This window comes from Symphalangus syndactylus, chromosome 15 (assembly GCF_028878055.3).
Source record: "Symphalangus syndactylus isolate Jambi chromosome 15, NHGRI_mSymSyn1-v2.1_pri, whole genome shotgun sequence".
NCBI classification, from domain to species: Eukaryota; Metazoa; Chordata; class Mammalia; order Primates; family Hylobatidae; genus Symphalangus; species Symphalangus syndactylus.
Genome location: NC_072437.2, coordinates 29,715,688 through 29,732,135, shown reverse-complemented (window position 1 = coordinate 29,732,135; position 16,448 = coordinate 29,715,688). Strand labels below are relative to the sequence as shown.

At 35.8% G+C, this 16,448-nt stretch overlaps 1 protein-coding gene across 2 annotated transcripts in view; it reads left to right on the top strand.

The window, feature by feature from the left end:
- GPC5 (glypican 5) overlaps window positions 1–16,448 on the top strand; it is a 1,476,320-nt gene that overhangs the window by 528,206 nt on the left and 931,666 nt on the right. The window lies entirely within an intron of this gene.

Genomic DNA, 16,448 nt, shown 5'->3' with positions numbered 1-16,448 from the left:
AGCTAGCCTTTGATGGCCTAGAATTAATGTACCTTTATAATTGGGTGCACAATTTTCAGGGCCCAGTAAGAAGTGAAAATGTAGATCCCTTTGTTCAAAAATTACAAAGAATTTCAAGATGACCATAATAGGTCATGCACAAGGCCTTTCTAAATGGGTAGAACGACCACGAAGTCATGGGCATTGTTTTGTTTTGTTTAATCTTACTGTTTGGTTGTAAAGCAGCTCCTTAAATCAAGAGAAAAAAGAACACCAAAGAACATCTCTATCAGAATGTTTTAAAAATTGTAGAAGATTAGATCCATAAAAATGAAAGGAATAAAGAAAAAGCACATATCCAGCCTCAAATATAAAGCATGGAATTCTTATATGAACTCCATTATAGTGCTTGATATTTCAGCTATATTTTCATTTTTGAACAACTCTAGATATATCTATTTTATTTTAGTCTAAAATTTAATTTTTATGCATTCTAAGTACTGTCCCAAATTCTACCTTAGATCAACAATTCAGAGATAACTCTGTTTTCTGTTCTATTAGGTGGAACGATATGAAATTGTCAGTATTCAGCCTTTTTTGTCCTACAAAAAAATGACGGTTTTATGTTTCCACCTAACACATGGCAGCCCAATAAATATGTGAAGGTCAGGACCATACAGCTATCACCCTAAACAATACTAAATGCAAACACATACCCTTTCCAAAACCCCAGCAGGTCTTCTTTTCACCAAACTAATCATTCTTTGACTCTTCACCCATTATTCATGTGAGAAATTTTCCAGGCACTTCAACACATCAGCTGAGTGACTGTAACAATTAGATTTATTAATTGTCCTCTCACAATTTTACATTCTTTATTGAAAAGCGTGATCTAAGTGTTGACTAAGAGTCTACATAGTGAAACATGTTTACTAGTTCCCGTGACCTAAAACAGTATAAAACATGATTCAGAAATTTCTTTTCTTAAAAACTTCTAAACAGTATGTCTGCTAGCATAAACTGGTGCAATTTCTATGTGAAACCTAAAGAATTTCAATGACACATTTTCATCCTTACTGCCGTCAAATAATCCCTTTAATTGTGCCCCATCTTCCTTACTCCTTCATATGATTTTCTATCTTATTATTTTCCATCATTCTTTCTGTTAAAACTATAATAGTTTCTTTGGAGAAATTATGGATTTTTTCACTTCTGAGACATTCCTACATTGAGCTCTCAGAAACCTCTCTGACATGGTGGGCGATAGACTCAATAATATTTGTGTATGAATTCAGTTGTGAATTACGTAAGGCTCACGTATAACATCAAAAAGCAACTCGGAAAAACAATTCTATTGAAGATAGTATGATCTAAATGTATAATTTTAGGATGGTTTCAGCTGAGACAAAAATAGCATTGATACAGTGTGGAGCAATGAATTTCTAAAATTTTTATCTGCTTAACATTTTTCATCAGCACAATTTACACAGAAGCCCAACATCCTTGTTCACATGGAATTTCTGTGCCTACTTGAGCCCTGTAGAAATCTCACTGTGTTGGTAAACAGCAACAGCAATAAGCAGATTCTAAGCTTGAATTCTCAGTGGCTCAACCAAACCTAAGTTTGTTGGTTGCTCACGTAAAGTCGAATGTCGGTCAGAATAAACTCCTCTATCCTTAACCTGTGACACGCATTGCACACAACCTTCAAAGTACTGGAAGCGGAAAAAGGGAGAACTTGAGAATGAGGCAGGGGCTTTTTATTGAGTCAGCCCCAAATTCATGAATGAGGTGATTCGTGGCACTTCACCTCAGAGTCTCTTAGATCTTTCCACGTGATCCCACATGACTGGAAGTCTCTGAAATATCTGGGAGTGCGTGAATACTTGCTGAGCATTCATTACATCTCTGTTTACAGACTCCGTTTTGCTTTCTAAGATGCTGCCTGACTCTTCTCAGAAGCTTTACGTAACATGCTATAAAACACTGATCTAATCAAAATATCACCCTATACCCTATAAATATGTACAATGATGTGTCAATTAAAAATTAAAGCAAAAATGTCCACTGATCTAAAGGGATGATTTCCTCATGCTTCAGATAATTCTTTATGGAATATTAGTCTCCAATACCAAACTTTTCTTAAGAATTTGGCTGCAAAGAATCCAATGTTGTATTTTCAGAAAGAGACTGGAATGCCAAAATATTGTGCATCAACAAAAGAATGTGTCCCTTTTTGACATTTGGGTCTCTCCATGACTTCTGACAGAAAGGCTCACAGGACACATGGGCATGTCCAAAATTTCGTTTCTAAATGATTTCTGGATCTGCCCTAACCAGGGCATGAGTCTAGAAAATTTCTGACCTCCAGAGTGCAGACAGTGCTTTTTTCGTATTTCAGTCCTTCACATTTAGCTCTGAATTTAGTACTTGCTGGGTTTTAAATTAAGTTTCTTTGACATGAAATGAAATCTTCAGCTGCCTGTTAGTTCCAAAGCAGGCCCTCAAGCTCAACACATACAAAATTAGTCTTTTCCTCAGAATCTTGTTCTTCCTTCAGAGTTTCCAATTTTCATTACAGATACCACCTGTCAGACAGTCATTTGGGCTTAACATTTTAAAGTCTGTTCTGGGTCTTCCATATTCATTATTCTCTATAGTCAATCACGTTCCAAGGATTGTTGCCTCCAATGCATGCCTTTTTCTCAATTTTATTTTCTCCCGTCAGAGTCATGCACAGATTAGCTCTCAAATGAGCTATTGTAATGGCCTCCTAGCATCTAAACTCTCCTTTTTCCAATTGATGTTTCTGCCAGAGTTGTCTTCTTAAAGCAGAGGTTAGACCGCATTTCTCTAATTATATTCCAACGACACCAAAATAGTAATTCTTAATAAGTATTACAAGTAGGGAAATACAGATGGGAGAGTTTGCTTAGTAAATAAGTTCATAAAATCTAGGTTAAACAAATTTAAATGGGGTTTGCTTTTTGCTGTTGCTTTGTTAATATGCATTTGAAATTTTTAAAGTGGCATTATATATCCATAATTTCCCTTATCTGACAAAGGAATCTAGTTTGTTTAGAAGCATTTTTTCAGAACGGCTATAGGTCAAACTTGCAGAAATTCCTCATTATCAACAGTCAAATCCAGATGGATTTTCTCTGGCTCTCACAACAGGCTTAGAGGAATTTCTAGTCTGTTCTCCTGACATTTCATTATGTGCTTCTTTTGCTCAGGCCTGTTTAACCTACTCAACATGTGTATCTTCTACTCCATGTCTTTATTCTTACTGTTGTTTTAACATGAAATCCTTGCAACCCAATTCATAGTTTTTGTTCCTTGGAAAAACCCAAATCATGTATCATGAATACATATTTTTTCTCTATTGAGATTTTTCTGTTTTTGTGTATCGTAGCGAGAAGTAATCACTGCATAGAGTATTTCTGTAGAAAGATAGAAGAGTTCTATTTTAACACAATATTTCCTATACACCCAGCAGAGGTCTGGGTATTTAAACATACTATTTTATGTATTCATCTCATCCATGCAATGAAGAAATATTAATAAACCCATTATATATGCTAAAAGGTACCGAAACATATATGCCACATGTCCAAGTTTTCTCAGGTATTAGCTAGGGAAGCTGTGTTGTAACAATCTTCAAAACCTTCCTTTCATTTTTTGCACACTATCCCACATCATTTTGTTTTCATTTCATTTGTAATATCTAATGTATTCTACTGTGTATCATAGTGATTTGTAGTTAGAAGTCATTCCCATTGGAAGGTAAGTTCTCTGAAGGCAGACACTGTGTATCATTAGATGTATAACTACCATGATAATTTGCATGTCTTGCCGAATACACGTTAATTTAAACTTGATCAATTGTGTTATATTAGCTGCCCTGGTAGTGTTTTATTTGCTTGTATATGATGCATCATAGTTTGTCTTCATTAAATATCTCTGGAAACAAGACCATATTGTGTCACTTGTAGTAGATATGTCCTCCCAAATACCTGAGCTATGCTTCCCTGGGACCCTCTTTTTGACACTGCTGCTTTAAGATAAGTTTTAGGATTTAAAAGTTATTAAAGAATTTATTTTTAAAAGTGACAAAAGCCACTTTTATGAAGTGGCTATAAAACTTCATAGCCTATGTCAGTATACAAAAGAATAAAAATTTCTAGGTCTGTACCAAAATGGGAAAAATCAGAAGTTAAAAGAGAGGTTGGCAATGATTTAGAGGCAGAACTTGTAAAAATAATTAATTGAAAGCATTTTTACATCTGCCTTGCTTAGGTATCAGAAGTGAAGTATTATAAAACATGAGTTAAGTATCAAGAAAAGTTCACAAACACTTTTTTGGGGGTAGGTTCAGTCATGACCCTGGGCAGTTACACATTGTAGATTGCTCTCTAAATTATTGAGAGTAATATTTGCTTTTAAATATGTATTGTAACATAATTGCTTTCTGTGACTGATGTTAGCTGTCTGACAGTCACTGAAAATAGGAATGCTTCATTTTTATCTTAAAAAACTGGGTGTCTTCCAAGAGCAAACTTGGGATTTAAGTTTTGTTTCAAAACAGAATAGATAGCAGCTGAAGAATTTACACTGACTCCTGGACAAGCACTGCCCTTTTTTGGCTCATAAACATGAACAGCGTCCCAGAAATGACTTAGATTATTGAATGATGTGTTTGATACTGTTCCTTTACTAGGAATAATAAAGATAGATGGTTGAGAGTTCCCATATTCCTTGCAGAGGCAAAGGGACCCCAGATTATATCACTTCCTTCAAGTTTCAAGGGTCACACTTCACTTCAAGCTAACAGAGCAGTGTTCACAAACTTACCAACAGTGACCACAAGACATTCAGTCTTCTCTCAGTTTCTTATCTCCAGATCTTTTATGGAAAATAATAGATAGGCATAATAGATAAGTGATTTGCTGTTTATCCAAAATAAAAATTTATACAGGGTTTTAAGCTGAGGGGTATGTGAGCTAGATTTGCATTTGGAAAAAATAATTGCTCTGACTGCAGTAGGCATTATAGATTAAATGGGAGCTAAATAGATATGGGAAGATGACTTACTGAATCATGGCAGCAGGTCGTAACAGTACTGTAGATTAGGATAGTGAAAAAGAAAGGCAAGATAGGTGAATATGAAAGCCATGGATATCCTCTTATGGATAAGAATAATCCTATCTGAATTGCTAATTATTTGGCTCTGAGGAGAGTGGGACATATGGTATTATGGTCTAAATATTTGTGTCTTCCAAAATTCATAGGCTAAAATCCTAACCCCTAAAGCAATGTTATTAAGAAGTGGGACATTTGGGAGATGATTAAACCGTGACTGTAGAGCCCTCATAATTGGAATTAGTGCTCTTATAAAAGAGACACCAGAGAGCTACTAGTTCCTTCCACTATGTGAGGACACAGCAGTAAAGCATTGTATATGAAGCAGAAGGGTAGCCTTTTGCAAACATTGAATCTGCTGGTACCTTGAGCTTGGACTGTCAGCCTCTAGAATTGTAAAGAAATGATTTCTTTTGTGGTTTATCAGGCACCTGGATTTTGTGGATTTTGTTATAGGATCCTGAACAGACTAGGACACATTGTATCAGGAACAGCCTCTAGGTTTTTGGCTTATGTTTGATTGATGAGTGGTATAATTTCCCAAAATAGAAGTCACTGGAACAGAGCTAATGCATGGAAGGAGCATTCATTAATTTTAGATGTTAAATTTGAAATGTTTTTGAGAGTTAATGTCAAGTGCAAAATTGACTTTGCTTGTTTTGACCTTAAAGGATATGTTAGACCTATAAACTGTATGACAAATCACCAGAGGAAATAGATCTCATAGGTACAGATGAAATTGCCTAGGGAAATACTATAAAGTGACAAGGGAATTGGGTCTATGAATAAGCCTGGAGGAAGAAACCCAACATGTAATGTACCCAGGTAGGGAAGTATGAGTTCCTTACAAATATTACTCACTTTTGAAAAAGCTTCCTCCCTATTTCCCACTCCTATCTTCACTCTGTATACCAACAGATTTTAATTACCAAGGTATACATGTTTGCAACATAATGGTGATTATATTAACTAGGATAAGTAAACTGTTATAAAAGATGATACTCAAGTCTCTCTGTCTTGCCATGATAAGTTTATGTCTCACCAAACCAACCAGTAAAGCTAGATCACAAGGTTTGCACTGAAGAGTCCCTCAAGGATGCAGGCTTCTTCCATCATGTGGATCTTGCCTTCTTTGCCTTAGTGGAGTCCTCTTCATTCAGGTGGTGAGTAAGGAATGGGCAAGCTGAATCACACAGCAGGTTTTAGTAGGATTTGCTTGGGGGTAACCTATATCGTTTCTGCCTATTTTCCACTGACAAAAGCTCAACAACATGGCCATCTGAGTGCAAGAGAGGCTGGGAAAAGTAACAAATTAATTTCGATGACCACAAAGCATCATTTTTGCCACAGAAATCTAGCCAGAGTTAGAGAAACTTGTAATGAAAGTATACATATTTGGTTTTTTATAATTTTTCTTTCTTAAAGCATACAGTCTTGTTATTATTCAGTCTACCACGTAAGGGGATGTATCCAACATGTTCCATTGTTTAGAGAGAATAGGAAACAAATAGTCATCTCATTATTCTAGGATTTTCTTTGTTCCAGGATCTCAAATAGATGTCTCTTCTGAAATTGGCTCAGGTTTCTAAGAAAATAGATAGAAGGGAGGCTGGGTGTGGTGGCTCACGCTTGTAATCCCAGCACTTTGGGAGGCCGAGGCGGGTGGCTCACGAGGTCAGGAGATCGAAACCACGGTGAAACCCCGTCTCTACTAAAAATACAAAAAATTAGCCGGGCGTGGTGGCGGGCGCCTGTAGTCCCAGCTACTCAGAGAGGCTGAGGCAGGAGAATGGCGGAAACCCGGGAGGCGGAGCTTGCAGTGAGCCGAGATCGCGCCACTGCACTCCAGCCTGGGCGACAGAGCGAGACTCTGTCTCAAAAAAAAAAAAAAAAAAAAAAAAAAGAAAATAGATAGAAGGGAACAAATTTAAGTATGGGAGTTAATTTGTTTGAGAGTCTACATGCTCTCCTGATGGGGCCTTGGGAGCCATCTACTAAGCAGCTGGAGATGAATTCCACTGCAGCTTTGACATTTTCCAAGCCAGTCATCCATTCTTCCCTGCTTACCACTGGGGCTCTCAAAATTATGCATATCTAAGTACTACATATGAGCTGTTGCTCTGCTGCTGACGGCTCATCTCATATGCACAGTGGTGGAGAGCTGCACCACAGGGTCTTCCATTAAACAGATCTGAATGCATTCTGGCTTATTTGTTGTTCAAGATTTTACCCAGATATACCCACAACAGGCAAACACAGTACATCTTATCTTCTCTAATTTAAATGACAAATATTTGATTTCTCTATGCCTTCTCAAACAAAGAAGGCAGTTTCGTCAACTATCATGTGACAACCACTCATGTAAACGTGTCCTATTAGCTTGGGAGTTTCTCTTTCTCCTGAGTTATTTTCATTCAAATATCTTAACTCTGATGAACATAAACACATTATGTTTGATGAGAGAGAAAAAGGATGGCAACTATTTCTTTGAAAACATTAAAAATACATTGGACAATATAGGTCTCTTTTTATGTGATGTTTCTTATTAGATTTAGCTGAGCTTTTACAGAAGAGCGAGTTGGAGGTGGGAAATTGGGCCAGCAAGTTACCATCTGTGGCACAATATTGAAATCCTCACAGGTAAATGCCTTAATATTGATCTTTTATATGGGTTTGAAGAACTGTCATGAAGATCTATTGACTTATATGGCTACAGCTGAAGCTTGCAGATACTGTTTTCTAGATTGTATTTTTCCACACTAGGTTTTTACAAAAATATAGTTGGGCTTGTTTTGAAAGATGCATTAGGAGAGAGAAAATGTATTTCTAAGATTGGATAGACAGAAACACCAGGTTCAATTTATGACTTCATTCTGAATTGTATATAGGTTTATTTAGACCGGATAAGACAAGCAAATATAAGTGGAAGCTAGAAAGATAAACCTTAGGGTGTAAAATAGCAATGGCTCAAATATCTAAGACATTTTGTTATCTAGAGGGGCGCAGAAGTCTAAGCACCCTTCATTTTCCTGTATGAGAAGTGAGAAAATACCTGTATGAACCCAAAACCTGACCCCCTTATATTGGTAACACATCTGATGTGTAAATATGTTGATATTCCCCTATATGTATTTGAATAATATTTTATGAACTGAGAATTCATGAGACCATTTTCAAGTACAATGGGAAACTTTGGAGATTTCTGGAGCAAGTTCAGCTGAGATTTGTGGCAGCCTAGAGCTCAGAGATCTATACTAAGTGTGTTAGTCTGTTTTCATTGCTATAAAGGAATATCTGAGACTGGGTAATTTATACAGAAAAGAGGTTTATGGTCTCATGGTTCTGCAAGCTGTACAGGAAGCATATTGCCATCTGCTCCACTGCTGATGAAGCCTCAGGGAGATTTTACTCATGGTGGAAGGTGACGAAGGAGCAGGCATGTCACATGGCAAGAGACAGAGCAAGAGAGAAAGAGGGGAAGTGCAATACTCCTTTAAACAATCAGAACTTGTATGAACACAGAGTGAGAACTCACTCATTACCACAAGGTAGGCACCATGCCATTCATGAAGGATCCACCCTCATGATCCAAACACTTCACACCCGGCCCCAACTCCAGCATTGGGGATTACATTTCAACATGAGATTTGGAGAGGAAAGACATCCAAACCATATCACTAAGATTGATTCCTTTGAACTAAGAGTTCTAGTGATGCTCTACCAGTTTACAGAATAGATGTCAAGGCCGCTGCCTACTGGCCAGTGTTTAAAGAGCATCCTGTACCCAGAAGATTCAGGGATGGAAAGTAAAAATGTAAGCATTTAATTTCTTCCTATAAGAAAGGTACTTAATTCTTCCATGGTATATTTTATCTGTCCTTATGAAGCTTGCCTCCTACTTACATCACTGTTTGCTATTAAAAAATTGACAAATGTAGATATGTTAAAGTGTTTATATAAAAATTAAATACATATTGGTATACATTGGCCAAAAGACAGATGATTTAAAATTATGTGAAATATCCTTGAATGATAGTTTTAGTTTTCTGTTTTCTTAGTGATAATGAAAAAGAATATCTTTATACTGAGTTTTCAATTTTTATAAATATGCAAAAATGTAGTACCTGTGGCAATTGAACCCTTTGTGATTTTTAAATGACTACTGTCATTACTTAGATACTGTAACATTTTAGGAGTTAAGTAAAAATATTACTACTAGAAAAACCCCTGTTTTTTGTTCTTGCCTTTCTCGTAGTGCCAATCAATATATATTTATATAATTATTAAGTGAATGATAGAAAAAAATTACAAATAGAAGTTTTAGGAATGCTATCATGTAAAAAAAATTATCCATCTTCCTCTTTTATGCAGGTTAACTTGCTATGGGATTTTATCTACATATGATTGGCTACTAATCTGATGGCAAATTAAGAAATCATAGCATTTATGAACTAAAGGCTGCTTAAAACAAATTAATTTTAATTCTTTACATATGAACAAGCAAGATTCAGAGTAGTTTTACTTACTCTGAGAGTATTGGTTAATATATGACATAGCCAAGGAGACTAGAACTCTAATCTCTAGGTTGAATTCTCTTTCTACCATACACAGCATCAGCAAGGGTGTATCTTGTTGGGTGTGACAGAGACCACTGTAAGCATCTCAGAAATATTAACACTTTGAATTCTCTAAGCAGCTCTTGACTTACATGTATAGAGTTTTCCCAAGCATAGAGTTCATGTAACTTATTTTAACATGGATTTAAGTAGTTAAGTGATCTCATCAGATTTACACCTTAGGAAACTTGTTCCAAGGTGTTAAAGGATTTATTGGTTTGAGGGTAAGTGAAGTTGGAGAAGAAAGCCTCTTTAGATGACTTCAGAAGATTAGACCACATATGAGAGGATGAAGTCATCAACCAAGACTACCACGAGGGCTGAAGAAGGGGTTGATGGAGATGGAACTGACGTACTGAATTAATGATTTATAGGACACATGAGACAAGGAAGCCAGCAATGCTCTACCCCTGTAATCATATAGTCCAAAGTTTTCTATCCTCCTTACAACTCTTTTACCCCATTGGTTCCGACACATCTCTTTTGGGCCCTGTTTAGACCTCCCATCTTGTAATGCTTACATGGCCTCACACATTGGGTCTAGATTCCAGTCTCCATCACTTAACATTTCTTGATAATATTCTCAGCTCCCCTATTCTATTTTGTTTTAACTGGAAAAGCCTTCATGGATCAACCCAGTTGTCTTCCTTCTTTCTTAACCCTGTGCTGCTGGAAAATCCTAAGGAAAATCTCTAGTAGTCCATAGTGTCTGTTGTTTCCATCTTTATGTCTGTGAGTACCAATGTTTAGCTCCCACTTACAAGTGAGAACATGTGGTATTTGGTTTTCTGTTCCTGCATTAATTTGCTTAGGATTATGGCCTCAAGCTACACCTATGTTGCTGCAAAGGACATGATTTCATCCTTTTTTTATGGCTGCATAGTATTCTACATTATATATGTACTACATTTTCTTTATACAATCCATTGTTAATGGGCATCTAGGTTGATTTAATGTCTTTGCTATTGTGAATAGTGCTGCAATGAATGTATAAGTTCATGTGTCCTTTTAGTAGAATAATTAATTTTCTTTTGGTTGTATACCTAGTAATGGGATTGCTGAGTTGAATGATAGCTCCATTTTTAGTTCTTGAGAAAACTCCAAACTGCTTTCTACAGTGACTGAACTAATTTAGATTCCCACTAGCAGTGTATAAGCATTCCCTTTGCTCCACAACTTTGCCAGCATCTGTTGTTATTTGACTTTTTGGTAATAGCCACTCTGACTGGAATGAAATGGTATCTTGCTGTGGTTTTGATTTGCATTTCTCTGATGATTAGTGATAATGAGCATTTTTTCATGTGTTTATTGGCCTTTTGTATGTCTTCATTTGAGAAGTGTCTGTTCATGTCCTTAGCCCATTTTTTAATGGGGCTATTTGTTTTTTGCTTGTTTATTTAAGTTCTTTATAGATTCTGGATATTAGACTTTTGTTGGATGCATAGTATGTGAATATTTCTCCCATTCTCTAGGTTGTCTGTTTACTCTGTTGATAGCTTCGTTTGCTGTACAAAAGCTCTTTTGTTTAATTAGGTCCCACTTATTCATTTTTGTTTTTGTTGTAATTGCTTTTGGGAACTTAGCCAAAAGCAGTTCTTTGCCAAGGCCAATGTTAAGAAGGGTATCACGTACATTTTCTTTTATGATTTTTATGGCTTGTTTTTGTCAGTGTTATCAAAGATCAGATGGTTATAGGCATGTGGCTTTATTTCACTGCTCTCTATTTTGTTCTATTGGTCTATGTGTCTGCTTTTGTACTACTACCATGCTGTTTTGGTTACTGTAGCCTTATAGCATAGTTTGAAGTCAGGCAGTGTGGTGCATCTGGCTTTGTTCTTTTTGCTTAGGATTGTTTTGGCTATATAGGCTCTGGGCTTTTTTTTTTTTTTTTTTTTTGACATGATTAAATATTCAATCCAGTCCTTCAGTTATTTATTTCCCTTCAGGTATTACCCTGTCTCTATCTCCCCCTTCCTAGCCAAGCTGTTGAATCATCATGCTTATTAAATGTTCCTGGGGATTAGTTCCTAGGAACTCTCTCTTCAAAGTCTGTTTCACTTTTCTGGGCAACATTCTCCTCCATGTGGCCTCTTGGGTGGACTGAGAATCTTACATCTCTAGATCCCTCAAAATCATGGGTACAACCACAATTGAATGATCACATTGGTTCAGATTTCAATTTGTGGAGAGGGATCATGTTTTAGCCAGGTTTATCTCTACTGTCTACTACATAGCTCAAAGTGGGCACTTCACGTATGTTTCCTGAATCACTTCTGCAAAGTAAATAAATAAATTTCAGTGGCAAAGTGAAATAGTAGTATTTATTTGTAATTTGATTGGTAATAAATGTGATTTGCATACATGTTTCCTAGAACATCTCTTTGGTAAAGCAAGACAAAGTTATATTTCCTTCCCTCATGCTTTCTTTTGCAACATACTCCACAATAGAAATTGTGTATATTCAAGTTGTACTTCTTGATGGTGTGATATATGTGTATATCGTGAAATGATCACCACACTCAAGTGAATTAATGTATCCATCACCTCAAGTGAATTAATGTATCCATCACCTCTATAATTAATTTTTTTGGTGATAAGAACATTTAAGACCTAACTTCCTAACAAATTTCAAGTATACAATACCGTACTATTAACTATAGCCACTGTGCTGTCCAGTAGATCTCTACAAAGTTATATTGTTGGTCTTATTTATGTAAGCTTCAATTTACCCTTTTCTTTAAGGATCCTATATTTACCTGACTAAAAAAGCTACCATTTTTACTCAGAATTATATGAGTAAAAATCTGCCCTCTACCTTTAATTCCATAATAGACTTAATTCATATATAGCTTTACTTACTACATTTCTTGTTATAGTCATTTTATGATTCAAGCTGGTTCATACAGTCCATCAGGTCTCTAACAATGGAACAATGACACAACAAATGGAAATCTATACTATGAACAGGTCTTATATCAAACTTTTCTGATTAATTCTCCCTTTAGTCTCAACTTCTAACTCATCCTGACTGAATCAATCAAAAAGCTATTACTTTCATACTTGGAAGTGTTGCTTTCAAAATCAATAAAAACTCAGCTCATTTTTAATATGCAATATATTACAAAAATGAAAATTTCCATTTACTTGAGGTGGAAATTTATTAAAAAAGTAGAGTAGTTGGAAAACTCTTGTGAAAAAAATATAGATATACTGCTTTTATGACACTGAAAATTTTCATCATTATTAATATTTTGTATGTGTGTGTGTGTTAGATGTATAATTTAAAAGAAGACAATAAGTTGGTGCCTTTTGTCAAATTGTTGCTCAAGTCATGCATCTGAAACATAGGCCCTGAGTGAATCAGCATATTTGATAATCTTTTCACTACAATAGATAATTATACATGAAAAATACATTAACTATCCAAATACATATTTAAGAAAATTATATTTAAGCTCTTCATGGAGACATTAAAAACACCATGCTGCATAAATGATAAATAATTATGTTGTTCATTAGTAAGGAATAAATAGCTCTGTTTTCTATTTGAGAATTATTAATTGGATTGTCCATCTGTATGCAGGAACATCTGTTTTCTGACATGCTTTAATCACCATTTGTTTTGTACTTGTACCATAATTACACTTGTTGTAATATTGAACTCAAGACAATGATTAAAATCAACTTATGAACAAGATTCTGCTATGCTTTTTCATTTCATTAGAAAATGTGTAATTCTGGTATGACATTTATAAGTATATATAAAACAAAGTATTTGATTAACAAAATGCCTCAACAGATTATGTCAGTAAAATGAGTGTTAGATCATGTAGTGTATGTTATTATTTTGGCAATTTTAAGAAATGTTTATTGCTTCACTGAAGCTTTTTTTTAACTGACCGTCTATGATTTTTCTGTATTCTTTATTTCAGTGTGATCACATGGTTATGGAAGAGACGTTTTTAGATCATCGGAAGTTGATAGTTTTCAGTGTAGTGTATGTGCTTAGTATAAGATGGAATTGAGTTTGGTGTATGAGTGATTGATGAATTTTTACTGAATGATGGATAATGGCTGTTCTTTTAATGACATTTCATCAATCAACTTTTTGATAAGGTTGATCACAAAATGTTGCTGACTCAATTTTTATGGATTAACTGAGGTGAAAGTGATACCTGGTAGAAGTTTCACTAATACAAGTTTTCCTCTCTTCGGAGTAGGATGGATTATATTATTTGTCGAAATACCTTTCCATGTAAGTCTTAACTGTCAGCTTTCTTGTCCTGTGAACCATATCTTTTCTGTATTTGCTGAAATAGAGATGTAACATTGTTAAATATGGAAAATGAATGCCTCTAAATCTGCATTCCTTCCTACAAATTACAAGTTTGAAATGACTTTTTTTAAGAAAAAAAAAGATGGATTTCTGGTATTCTATGGCAGAATAAGCTCCTGCAGCCTATCTTTCATGTTGATTACAACTCAAAATATGAAAACTACCTAATGGTTCCCCACAATGAGTGGCAATTAAATTCGGGTCTATGCTATTTTTACTTTCTCAACTTCTCCTGAACTATTTGATTTTGATTTTTGTGGCAGGATATTTCATTCTCTTTTTCTTTCTTTCTTTCTTTCTTTTTTTTTTTCTTTTTTTTTTTTTTTCTTTTTTTTTTTTTTTGAGACTGAGTCTGGCTCTGTCACCCAGGCTCTGGAGTGCAGTGGTGCAAACTCAGCTCACTGCAAACTCCATCTCCTGGGTTCATGCCAATCTCCCGCCTCAGCCTCTTGAGTAGCTGGGACTACAGGCACCCGCCACCAGGCCCAGCTAATTATTTTGTATTTTTATTAGAGACGTGGTTTCACCGTGTTAGCCAGGATGGTCTCGATCTCCTGGCCTCGCAATCTGCCCGTTTCAGCCTCCCAAAGTTCTGGGATTACAGGCGTGAGCCACTGCACCGGGCCTGTGGCAGAATATTTCTTAATATTTGCCTTTGTGCCATTCAATGTGTTCATACTATTATGGGCAAATTTTGAGATTTAAAATTAACCCATTACTCTCAGCTATTCTAGATGAGGCAATCAGGGAGCTAATTCCTACTTTCCCCTTTCTTTTACTCTCTCCTCCTAGTTGTTACAGTTGAATTATTTGTACATTATGAGAATCATCAGTAAAAAGTCTATTTACATTTTCTATACCATATATCCCTTAAATCTATATATGATGCATTTAATGCTTACCTCTTGCCTTTCTGGTAGTATTTCACCTACTCAAAACTTGGTTGACTGAACTTTGTCATGTGGTAAATCTCTTAATAAGAAGTTTCTGTAAACAGCGTTCCCTGAAATTATGGGTGCTTATAACTGTACACTTTATAGCTGATAGATATGTTGCAAACATAAGGATAACCATTGGCTTCTCCTTTCTCTTCTTTCTCAATATTTCCCCCCATTTTCTGGTGTTAACTTTTGCTATGGAAAACTCTGATGCCAAAATGATTTTCTTTTTCTGTAAGTTAGTTGACTGTTTTTGCTTAAACCCCCAAATAATAATTTCTTAATCTTTAAAGTCCTAGTCCCACACAGAGATATATCTTGGAGTTGAACATTCTAAAAACATATATAATCATATAATACACAGTAATATAAATATATGTGCTTATGATGATCTGTCTTGGCTTAATATAGGCAATAACTTTTTTCTAATTCTATCCCATGGTTTACAGTTTTTGGATTTTAAGACAGGGGAAGGGATTCATTGCATATTCTTTTCTCACTTACACCCTTTACAACACTTACATTATTTGGGGTTCAGTCTCCCTTGTTCTTTTTACAATTTAGGTTTTTTTTTCTACAATGATTTTGTTTTTAAATCCCATTTCTTTCATGGATTCTGCCAGTTTCTATTGCACTTTCTGGCTATCTCTTCCCCATGCTCTTGTATTTCACTTCATGGTCCCTTTATCTTTTATTACGCTCTTAAAATTTATGTTGGAATGTATAAATGTTTATTCCTATTTTCATCTGTTTTGTAGCAACAGGTTTCTGGTGATTAAGAGAGTTGATATATTCCTTTTTATCTTTATTCTTATAGTATTTTTACATGAATGCTGAGAAAATTCCTTTAATGTTTCTCATATGTGAAAGTTGAATTTCCTTGACTGGTTAATAGCAGGAGTTTCCTCTAGGACGAAGGAAGGGGGTTGTAGAATGTGCCCTAGCCTAGTAGCCCAAGGGCCTGCTCATCATTTGCTACTGTTGACAGACTGTTGCCTCATTTTGGGGACATTATGGAGCCACTGCTGTTCTGCTTGGTAGTGCCCAAAATGGTTTGGGACAATTTCCATCTCGATCCTTATGCTCTCTCTGTTTGCCGCCAACCTGCCTTCAAGTGATACAACCCTTGCATTGCAAAGTGATTCACACACTTTTAGAAGTTATTATTTTGTAGTTATTTTTGGGAGAATTCGCCTTTGAGCCCCAGTGAGCACGTTTTAGAATATTCTTTCTCCACCTCCCTGAAGACTCCTATCTTGTTGGCACTTAACTCTGGTCCAGCATTTCTGACTCTGGTGGGGGGCGGGGGCTTCTACTTCTGGGTTCATGTATTTGCTTGTGCGTCTCTAATGATCTAACCCCACCAGGACTCCTACCCTCTGTTTTTATGCTACTAAAGTCTGATTTCCCAAAAGGTACTCCTTGCTCAGCTTAGTA